Raw genomic sequence first — 12,305 nt, 5'->3', positions numbered from 1 at the left:
TTTAAGTCCTGGATCAGAACTTGATGCTAAGGCCGCGAGAGCATCTGCCTGGATGTTTTCGGAACGAGGAATTCGCGTGAGGGCAAAACAGTCAAACGTTTGAGCTAGTTTTCGGACCAGTTTAAGGTACGCATCCATCCGTTCGTCCCTGGCTTCATACTCTCCGCTGTACTGACTTGCCACTAACTGGGAATCGCAATAAGCTTGGATGTTTCGTAACTTCAAGCCGTAAGCCAAACGCAGTCCTGCGACGAGTGCTTCGTATTCGGCTTCGTTGTTTGAGGCGTGAAATTCCAGCCTAAACGATTGCTCTAAGATCTCGTTCGTTGGAGATGTGAGGCGAATTCCGATGCCTGATCCCTGCTTGGACGAGGATCCGTCGACGTGAAGGAGCCAAGTGGAATTTGGTTCCTCGTTGGTTATGGTCTCTGTCGGTAATTTGTTCAAGAAGTCCGCAGGCACTTGTGACTTTGCGCTTGTTCTTGGTCGGTACTCGATATCGTATTCGCTAAGTTCTACCGCCCACTTGGCTAATCGGCCCGATTGACGCGGGCTGTGCAGGGTTGTTCGTAGGGGAAAAGTCGTGAGGACGACGATCGTGTGGGATTGGAAATATGGTCTTAGTTTTCGGGTCGATGTTACGACCGCGCATGCCAATTTTTCCATCAACAGGTATCTAGATTCGGCATCCAGCAAGGTTTTGCTGATATAGAAAATGGGTTTCTGTTCGCCGCGTTCTTCTCTGATTAGCACGCCGCTCACAGCTGTTGCTGATACGGCGATGTACAAGAACAAAGGTTCCCCTTCCACTGGTTTTGCGAGGACTGGGGGGAAGCCAAATACCGCTTCAGCTGTTGGAAAGCGTTTTCGCATTCTTCCGACCATTCGAATTTTTATTTCCCCGTAAGGCATCGTAGAAAAGCAGGCGCTTGTCTGTCGATCGCGAAATAAAACGGTTAAGTGCCGCGACTCTGCCGGTCAACCTCTGAACTTCCCGCTTATTCTTCGGCGAAGCCATCTCGATCAGTGTGTTGATCTGTTTTGGATTAGCCTCGATGCCACGGAATGTGACTAGGTAGCCGGGGAATTCCCCTGATGCCACGGCGAATCTGCATTTTGTCTGGTTGAGCTTCATGTTATGCGAATTTAACTGGGCGAAACATTCCTCGAGATGTGATACGTGATGCTTTGCTTGGAGGGATTTGACGAGCATGTCGTCGATATAAACCTCCATCATTTTACCGAGTTGTTGATAGAACATACGGTTCACGAGTCGTTGGTAAGTTACGCCAGCGTTTTTGAGGCCGAAGGGCATTACCCTGTAGCAATAGGTTCCGCGATCGGTAATGAACGTAGTTTTTTCGCGATCGTCTGGGTTCATCATAATCTGGTTGTAACCTGAGAAGGCGTCCATGAAAGACAGAAGTTCGTTTCCTGCCGTTGCTTCTACCAATCGATCGATGTGTGGCAGGGGAAACTATCTTTTGGACAGGCCTTGTTTAGGGAGGTAAAATCCACCCAAACTCGCCATTTTCCGTTTTTCTTTTTGACTACTATGGGGTTGGCAAGCCAGTCTGGATACCTCACTTCTGTTATTGACCCGACTTTAAGCAATTTTTCGACCTTGTCGTTGACCGCGGAAGCTCGTTCAGGTCCTAGCTTCCGCCTTTTGTGTTTGACGGGCTTGAAAGTCGGATTTATATTTAATTCGTGACACGTTATGTCAATGTCAATCCCTGGCATATCTTCTGTGGCCCATGCAAAAGTATTGAGGTTCTTTTTTAGACAGGTTACGAGATCTGTCCTCAAGGGCTCGCGGAGATTGGCTCCAATTTTGACGCATCGTTCCGGAGATGCTTCGTCGAGACAGACCGTGACCACAGGCTCGCAAGTTGGTTCACGTTTTTCCTCTAGGGCCGTGATGTTACGAGACTGCCAGTAGAGTTCAGCCGAATCTTGACTTCGCGAACCTTGGTCGGAGACCTTTTTCTCCGTTTTTCTAGGAACGGTCTTGAGGTCTGGTCTTTTTCGTTTTTTTTCTGCGGCGTAACACACCTGTGATACTCTTGGGTTTCCCCATATTACTTCGATTCCGTTAGGGGTTGGAAACTTGAGGCAAAGATGATACGTGGATGGGATGGCACGCATGGCGTTCAACCATGGCGTTCCCATGATAACGTTGTAAGATGCAGGACGGTCAACAACTAGAAACTCTGTGACTCTTGTCACGGTTCCAGCTTTGACTGCGAGATTAATCGATCCGTAGGCCATTGTCGTTTCTCCCGAAAGTCCCAGTAGTGGGCTAGGGTATTTCGCGATTTCGAGTTGATCGATGCCCATTTTCTCGAGAGTATCTTTGAAGATGATATCGGCCGAACTTTCGGTGTCGATTAGCACCCTTGCGACGTCGATATCTCGGATCATCAGTTCGATAAAAAGGAGATCATTTCGAGGTTTGGTTCAATCGTTGCTCCCCCCTTGAACGAGATGACGTTCGCGCATGTTATATTGTAAACTGCGATTTTGTCTTTCATATTTCCAGACATTGTTTTGATCAAGCGTTTTTTTGCGGCTATGAGTTAGAGTAATCCGTCGCCCCCCTTCTTCTAGCTCCAAACTGTGGGAACCGAAATTCGCACTGTCGATTTTCATTTCAATAAGGAAAGTTAGGAAAACCTTAATTTCCCAGAGATCCTGGATATCTGTTAAACCACACGCCAAGCAATCAGAACACGCAATTAAAGACGAAAAGAAATAAGAAATCGTAAAAGAGAGCAAAAGGAGTTTTATTCCGAATCCGCGTATGAGCGTTACAATAAGGTAGAAGCCTTGGCCACTACAACAAGGTATAAGCCTGGGCTCGAGAGCTGTCGGCGAGATTCCTAGTTCTAACAACCTAAGACTGCAAAACCTAGTTGAGTCGCAGCTCGAAATAACAAAAACGGAAAGTTGCCTATTTGGTCTAAGTGCTAAGTTTTCTCTGAAAAAGTCCTCTGATGCCTCTCGCCTAGGACCCCTTATATACTGGCTCCAAGGTCGGTTTACGCCTTTCCTCTTCTGCCCTTAAGCCGCCATAGCATAAAAATGGAGATATTCTATTTTTTCCGATCTTCGTAATTATCTTCGAAATTTCGTATTTATCAGCGGAAACTTGACATTTATCTTCCCCTGCAGACCAAGAAATCGCAAGTTGGGCCTCGAGTCGTGTCTTAGGTCCCTTTGGGCCGTCTTTCGACTCGAAGCGTTTATTACGGCTTCTTTCGATAAAGAATGAACTTTCCGCGGTTTTTACGGTAAAGTTTAATTGATAACTTTGAAATGGCGGGGAACGTGAGATGGGTTCGTTACGGTATTAGTGAGATAGCATCGAAGGGTAGACGAGAATGCACGGACTGATGTCGTATCGACGTCACAGACCAAACATCCATTTCGCTCGGTCGCTACGTAGCGACCAAGCTCCGGCTCGAGCTCGGTCCCGAGCTTCTGCTCGAGCTCGGTCGCTACGTAGCGACCGAGCGAAATGGGTGTTTGGTTGCTATGTAACGACTGAGCTTTGGCTCGAACTCGGTCGCTACGTAGCGACCGAGCGGAGCACTCGTTTGGTCGCTGCGTAACGATCCTTCTCGAGCTCTTGTCCGATGATTAGCGTTTCTTCCGCAAAGGTTTTTCGTAAAGAAGAATCTATTTCGAAAAAGTATTTGTCGGAGAAGTTTCCTACGTTTTTTCTTCTTCGGGGATTTGTTAACTTCGTCGTAACCGTTTTCGACCCCAACAGTGTCGGTGAAAGGACGACGCGGACTTGAACGATGACCCATGATTGAGGACTGAAACGAGAGCGGCTCGGGATTCATCTTTCTCAGCGAAAGAATCAGCGCTAGAGTTGGGTTGAGGCCAGCTAGAAACTATCGTGAATCTCTATTTATATCTGGGCCGTTCCCTTTTCCGCGGGATCAGAAAAGGAAATAAGGATGTTTCCAAATATCCTAAAGAATCCCTGAATTAAAGAATGAACGGCGAAAAGGAAACCCGATCTCTGCAGAAAAAGGGAAAATGCTTCCTACAAAAAGGAACGCGCTCGCTTTTGGAGGAATAAAAGAGAATCTAGTAAGATCAACCGTACGGGCCCCACCCCCGGTCTATCCTCTGCACATTCGTGCATGAAGCTCCTCCTCATGGAACGTCAGAGCTCCAGGATCCATCGTCTCCAAGACACCATCAGAAGCCCATAGCTCCCCATCTTCGACAAGAATCAGCGGTCCAAGTAGCACCAGACCCCGGTCTGATATAGGGGAAACTGATCATCCCCCGGGTTCAGAATACGGTTCCGACCTGAGTGGACCCTGGGATCGCGGGATTACTGGAGCGATGTCCTGCCTGAGGGAAGCCTGTTGAGAATGAGCAACTCCGGTTGACTTGAGTGCACAGGTTATTCCTCGAGTTCGATGACGAAATCGAGCAATAAGATGCAAACTGTTGGGGAAAAATACTCAGGTATTGAATTCCTCCCGACCCCAGGCAGGACAACAGCCTCTGGATCCCCGCTGGAAGGAACCCCGGTTCCCAGGATCCCTGCTAGAAGGAACCCCGGTTCCCCGCTGTGGAGTTTTCCGGGTCTGGTCCCAGGATCACCCCCTTCCTCCGGAAAATGGAAAACTTCTGATAAGGAGAACCTTCCATGTTTCCGAATATGGAAGAGTTTAACCTACTCCAACCGACTATGGCCCGCCTTAGGAAGACTATATAAAGGGAACCTAAACCCTGAAGCAAGGGATCGACACTTCAAGGCTTATAGATTATAGCTAGGAAGCTAGAACAAGGATTGATACAAAAATCATTGTAGTTCCGGCTTGTTCCATCTAATAAAAAATCTCTTCAAGTCTACTTCTCACTAATACTCACGAAATTAATACATATACCAGCCTTGTCGATCGTTCCGTGGTACTCACAAAGATCCTACACAAAAATTCCCTAACAGTGAGTACCACGGAACGATGGACAAGCCTGGTGTTTGTATTAATTTCGTGAGTATTAGAGAGAAATAGACTTGAAGTGATGTTTTATTAGATAGAACATGTCGGAACTACAATGATTTGAGTATCAACCCTAGTTCAAGCCGGCTAGCTATAATCTCTAAGTCTTGAAGTGTCGATCCTTTGCTTTAGGATTTAGGTTCCGCTTATATAGTCTTCCTAAGGCAGACCTTAGTCGGTTGGAGTAGGTTAAACTCATCCATATTCGGAAATATGGAAGGTTTTTCTTATCGGAAATTTTCCATTTCCTCGAGGAAGGGGGCGATCCTGGGACTGGACCCGGAAAATTCCATAGCGGGGAACCGGGGTTCCTTATAGCGGGGATCCTGGGAACCGGGGTTCCTTCCAGCGGGGATCCAAAGACCGGTGTCCTACCTGGGGTCTGGAGGAAGTCAATACCTTAGTATTTTCCCCAACAGTTTGCCCCTTATTGCTCGATTTCGTCCTAAGACTCGGGGAATAACCTGTCCACTCAAGTCAACCGGCGTTGCTTATTCTCAGCAGGCTTCCCTTAGGCAGGACATCGCTCCAGTAATCCCGCAATCCCGGGTTCCACTCAGGTCGGTACCGTATTCTGAACCCGGGGGATGATCAGTTTTCCCTACGTCAGACCGGGGTCTGGTGCTATTTGGACCGCTGATTCTTGTCTTGGAGACGATGGAGCCTGGAGATCTGACGTTTCCTGAGGAGGAACTGGTGTAGGAGAAGGTCCTAATGCTTGTGTGAACAGGAGGTTCCTGATGGAGTTCGGGATCTCCTAAGAATACCATTTCTTGCGACGGAGTCACTCGCGCCAATTGTCGTTTGATTCTGAAGATCTTGTTTCCTTAAATGTAGGAGATTGTCTAAGACCGCAACTCTGTTACCGTAGGAAAGATTTCAAATTTTGAATCTTCCCCAAAATCTGAAAGTTAATAGGCTCGCGGCTTCTTCGGGAATTTTCCCAACGGCTCCCTCTTTATAGGCTTTCCATTTCTTCTTTCCTTTCTTATTTCTTGCTCTTTCATCGTCGGCACCTTGAGCTCAGGTAACTCTTTCTTTTACCTTTCTTCTAGTTCTTCGGGTTTTTGTTAGATAGATCGGACCTCTCGTTAGGTTTCCTCGGATTTTAGCTTTCTCATTTCCGCGACCCGTTGGATAGGAAACATCAGCATCATGTCTAAGCGATCCTCTTCTTCTGTTCCCACGATGGCCGATAGGGCTAGGTTGAAGAGAAGGATGGAATCTCTGGTTTCTCGATCGGACAGCTCGTCGGAGGCGGGTGAAGGATCTGATTGCGACCTGATGGCCCCCTTGCCTCTATCTTGTGTTTATGCGGCTCCTCCATTAGTGGGTCCTGGCTCGTCAGTCGGTGAGGATGAGCTGGCGGAGTAGTGGAGTAGGTATTCACTTCCTTATTCAATTGTCCTCCGAGTTTCCACCCCAGAAGAGCGCGCTTCCAGCTACATCCCGGGGGAAATTGCTGTTTACGAAGCTTCCTTCGACTCCGGCCTTAGGGGAACGATTCCTGCTCTGATTGCTGGTTTGTGCAATCTTTTCGAGATCTCACCCTCGCAACTGGATCCCTCTGCTTGGAGAATCCTCATAGCTATCCAAAACTTAGGCGATTTGGAGTATCTCTCCCTTGGTATCAATGGGGTCCTATTCGCGTATCACCTGGCTCCCCTTAACGGAGGAGAGGGGCTATTGCCGATTGTGGAGGAGCTTCCAAAGAGTGACCGGAAAGGACCGGTTTTTAATAAAAAAAATGGCAGGAGAGATATGCTTTTATGGCGTTCCCAGGATCCTCTCATCGATGGAATTTTATAGGTAGGAGTCGTTTAATCCTTTTGTTGAGCCGCACTTTTGATCTTGTGTGTTCTTGTTCTGCAGCCGGAACTCATCCTGCTCCTTCGGAAGGGGAGAAATCTGTTCTCCGGGCGCGGCAGCTTCCTGCGTATCGACGTCAGGTGCATTTCTTGATCAGCGAGACAAGGCTGCGACGTAGTAGCCTTTGGATTAAGTGTCTCCTTCCCCTATCCTCTTTCCTCTCATAATGCCTGACGATTAATTCTATTTAGGAGACATGTCGGGAGGCGTTACCAGTGATCCTTTTGCAGCCTATTAAGAAGCGACGAAGGTGTTGTCTGCGAAGAAAGGGTCCAGTAGTAGGAGTGCATCTGGAGATGAGGTGATTATTACTGGCAGCCATCGTTCACCAGTGGTTAAGTTGGAGCCTTCTCCTTCTCTTCTGGGAAAGAGACCCAAAAGTGGTGGCGTGACGACTCGATCAACACACCAGTCGGCTGACATAGCTCGTTCTGCAGGGAGTTTAGCTACGACTTTATCCAACCTGAACTTGAACATATTTCCTCAGGATGGCACTGTCATGCCTATAGGAGATTCCTCAGAGGTGGTCTAGGTTCTTCAAGGAGGGCTTTGTTGGGGAAAAATACTCAGGTATTGAATTCCTCAGGACCCCAGGCAGGATACCGGCCTCTGGATCCCCGCTTGAAGGAATCCCGGTTCCCAGGATCCCCGCTAGAAGGAACCCCGGTTCTCCGCTGTGGAGTTTTCCGGGTCTGGTCCCAGGATCACCCCCTTCTTCCGGGAAATGGAAAACTTTCGATAAGGAGAACCTTCCATATTTCCGAATATGGAATAGTTTAACCTACTCCAACTGACTAAGGCCCGCCTTAGGAAGACTATATAAAGGGAACCTAAACCCTAAAGCAAGGGATGGACACTTCAAGACTTAGAGACTAGGGCTAGACTGCTAGAATTAGGGTTTTTACTCAAATCATTGTAATCCTAGTTTGTCTACTCAATAAAACGTTACTTCAAGACTTTATCTCTCAGATATCTCTCTAAATCAATACGAAACCAGCCTTGTCCATCGTTTCGTGGTACTTGATACCACTCAAATTACCCTAAGGAGTGAATTACTCTCTCAAATAAGAGGTTCAATTGTAGTACTTAGGGATCGAATCCACAAAGAGCTAGGAAACCTATTAAATCTAGTAATTTATTAATTCTAAGTGTTTGTTGTTTTATGGTTTAAATGTAAATAGCAATCCTAATTGAGCAAGTCTATTGCTCGACTAAAAGATGATTTGGGGTGTAACTTATTGGAGATATATATTAGATGCAGGGTTTCCATTCAAGTGTTGGAGATTATAATCCTATAGATGCCTATCAGTTTCATGCATGATATATTAGAGCTCAACCCCTTGAACACAGTGATCAGCGATGGCAATGTTCACTGGTTAACTAACTAGATCTTGGATCTCAACTCTCGTTTATTTACCACAAGAAAGTGTCGATGGATGGTCCTATAGGGATATCGATCGATACAGCTTTCGCAAGATCGATCGATTCTCAGAAGACAGTATCGATCGATGCTTCTAGTTAAGCCTTAGGCGGAAGGTGATAATGCTCACTAGCTTTCTAGTTCAGCGGTAGCCTTTTTCCTGTTGTCTAGTATGACAGATTAGGTTCAGGACTGGATGGTCCAAGATGCTTGACTCATGCAGATTCCTAGGTTCAATATTCTAGTTAACTAATCTAGAACAAGCATTAAGAACAATCAATCAATGAATACCACAACTTAGCAATCTATAGTTTGGGCTAATCCATCTAACCTATTTGAACCCTGAATCTAACAGGTAAAGTACTCAGACATAGCTAAGCAATTCATGACACAAAATATAAATAAAAACTGCATAGAATAGGAATACAAATGTGGCCAAAAGCTCTCTTGCCTCCTAACACTTAGGCAAGTATATATCTATTAGGTTTAAAACTCGTCAGGTGTAATCTTGTAATTTGGTGAAGTCTTGGGTTTAAAGTCGGCTGGAACCAAGTCGTGCTTCCGCTTCTCGACATCGATTGATGGTACAGGATGTACATCGATCGATCATAATCTTCAATCGTTGAGGCTTCTGTTCTGTATCGATCGACGACACTGGATGTGCATCGATCGATTGTGTCTTCTTCGTATCGACCTCTAATAGTCAGCTCGGATGAATACTCATTTAAGCTCCTTAATGCTCCATAATCATCACTTTACTCCAAGATACTTCTGAACCTGAAAAAAACATACCTAATAGAATAGAATATATAGTATATAGATAGTAAAATACTCATATACCATGGGTAAAAATTGGTCAAATCCATGGTATAACAACTCCCCCAGACTTACCCTTTTGCTTGTGCTCAAGCAAAACAAACATGCAGTCTCTCTGAAAGAGGTTTGAAAACAGCAGGGACTTATAGATATAAAACATAGAAATCATCACCTCTACAATTTCGCAAACCACATCTAAAAAGAAAAGCACATTATGCAATATCCTAGCTTAGCAACCAAATTCAACTAGTCTACAACTTAGCAAATCTTGTCTGACATTCCCCTCTACTAACCTCATTTCTTAGCTTAAATATAAAAGTGCATGCTTTACCTTGGGAGTATCGATCACAAGATGCAAAAATTTCAGACAAGTATCTGGAGGTGCAGGTAAAAGTTAGTTCCTAATTTCTCTCTCTCTAATTTCTCTCTTGAGTCAAGGTCTGTGTTTTATTGCAGGATCATTGACCAAGATTGGACAGGCTTCCATGAATAAAGACTTAATGGTGGTTGCCACCAAGCCCTGTTCACTTCTTTTTGACCTATATCCAAGAATTCTTTGTGAAGCGAGCCTTGAAGATTGCCTCCTCCAAGTCCCGTTCGAATTCTTTATTTGGAATCTTTATTAAGCAAGCCTTAATGGTTTTAGCCACCAAGTCCTATTCAGATTCCTCCTAACTAAATCCTAAATCCTATTTAAATAATAATTTTCGGATTTTTGTTTTTTAATAAAAACTAACTACTCTATGGTCGAAATAAAGAGAGAAAATTATGATAAATAAATATACATACGGCTTTACCTTCCAGACTTGTCTGAAGAATCCGATCCCATGTATACCAAGACAAGCGATTGTGTCAGGTTTAGTGTTGGAGGTCAGCTTTGGTTCCTTCAAACAATCAAGGCAAGTGTGTATAGTTGACAGGTTGATCCACTTTAGCATCTTAGTACTATCTGCAATCAGTAAATCTAAAATGGTGCTAAAGAGGGGTTAGATATTCAAGTAATAAAATCATAGTCCCTTTCACATAGCTAAGCATAATTTATAAAAAATCTTTTTATAAGAATCTGAATAAATCATATCAGTAAGCCTGCCCCCATACTTAAATTACACTGTCCCAGTGTAAAAAACAGTCGGAGTTATGGTGGAAATAAATCATAAGTACAAATGTAACAAGTTAGGAAGATAAACCTGACCGGAGTGGTAATCGATCGATGTGCATAGGTATGCATCGATCGTCGTGTGTGATCATCTGTCGATCGATGTCGACGTGTCGTCCACGGTCGATATGTTGGTAATCATCCTACTTGGGTCTTGCAATTAATCTGAAAGAATAAAAACGAAAGTAAATACTAATAACTAGGAAAACCAATTAAAATTACCTAATTGTGGGTTGTCTCCCACTCATCGCTTTGTTATAGTCATTTAGCTTGACTTTGGAGGTATGTGGCTAGTTGGTGGAAAAACAGCTACTTGGTGGGAAACAAGCATCCACTTCATCTCTGCACATTATGTACCAAGCTGCAATGAAACTTCTTGTGGCCTCATCATTTCTGGTCCATCTCTCATCCATCTTTTGTACTGCATTTGAGATGTTCTGTAGCCTTTCTAGGATGTCTTCAATGCTGAACTGATACCAGCTTAACTTGCTGTAGGCGTATTCTGATAGCTCGTTCAGTTGCTCCTGGATTGACTCCATGTGTTGTGGTATCAGCTGCGCGTCGTCTGGTGTAGACGTGGTATCGATCGATGCGACCAAGTGTCTATCGATCGTTTCTAGTGCTTTACTGTCGATCGATTTGGAGTGTGCTCTGTCGATCGATGCTGATATCTGGTGTTGAGATGCGAGTTGTCTCTAAATGGCGTTGACTTCCACTGAATTTGACGTCGAATGGAATTTAGATGCCATACATCGCTTCTCAAGTCGGTCCTCCAAGGTGTCTATAGCTGTGTAAAGCTTTGATGTGATCTGATCAACATCTGCTGCTGTGTAGGGAAGATGTTCTGTAGGTTTCTTGCCGTCGAGCGATGTCCTTGGGAACCAATCGATCGATGTTGAACCTTCTTCCTGAAAGTTATGTTGATCATTAAGCTTACCAATGTCCTTCTGGACATTCATCATCTGTGTAGACAAGGTGTCCAAGTATCGCATGATAGGTGAGGTGAAACGGTCGTGCATATCCTCATAAGATTTTAACCTATCCTCCAATGCTGCGAACCTTGTGTCGATCGATGTGATGTTGCAGATATCGATCGATGTGACTGGTTGTGCATCATTCATGCGAATAGTGTGTAGTTCTTGCTGTAGCAGATCAATCCTCGTGCTCAACCAGTCCACGTTGTTGTTGAGAGGGTTGTATACGTCGTTAATCCTCGTGTTGATGTATGCGATCTCACATTCATCCTTCTTCTCTGCCAAGCTTTTCGGTTCTGTAGGAATCTGGGATGTCTGTGGCTTGACATCGATCGATGTTGATTTGTTGGCGTCGATCGATGGTGATGTCGTAGCTTCCTTCTCAAGGTTGTGCTGCATACTCTCAATCTCTGCCATACATTTGAAACGCTCATTGTAACCTCTATCCAAAGGCTGATAAGTGTCATCTACCAATGTCTTGAGTTCATCTCCAAGCTTTTCCTGAGTTCAATAAATACCAGTAACCATCTCATTTATCTCATCCTTAGTGTAGATCTCTGGTGTCAGATTTTTAGGTTTGAAGGAAGTGGCATGTGCTGGAAGAAATCTGTGACTCTCTCCAAATAGGGATGCTCTCTCCAGAATTTTCCTGATGTCATCCTTGGTAACAGGAATCATATCACCAGCTGCGCTTCTTGCACGTCCAGACTCATCTCTGTAGACACCATATTCGTCCTTCTGTTCCCATCTGAACTTTCTGGCCCCATGGCTATCATAAGCGCGATGTCCACATTTGTAACGTCTATCGATCGATGGTGAATGTGCCCTATCAATCGACGTTGGTGTTACCCTGTCGAACGATGTAGAATCAACCTTGTCGATCGATGCTTGGCCAACAGGTCTGCACGATTGGTCCTGTTGTGTTTGCTCTTAGATTTCCGTCTGGAACAGTTGGATTGTTGTCTGGGATGCTGCGTTGCTGCGTAAACAAGTTGTCTACTCCATTGGCCAGCTGAAAAATATATGCTATGTCCTCTCTA

The sequence above is a fragment of the Brassica oleracea genome, unplaced genomic scaffold, assembly GCF_000695525.1.
Source record: "Brassica oleracea var. oleracea cultivar TO1000 unplaced genomic scaffold, BOL UnpScaffold00580, whole genome shotgun sequence".
NCBI classification, from domain to species: domain Eukaryota; kingdom Viridiplantae; phylum Streptophyta; class Magnoliopsida; order Brassicales; family Brassicaceae; genus Brassica; species Brassica oleracea.
This window is presented reverse-complemented; position numbering follows the sequence as displayed.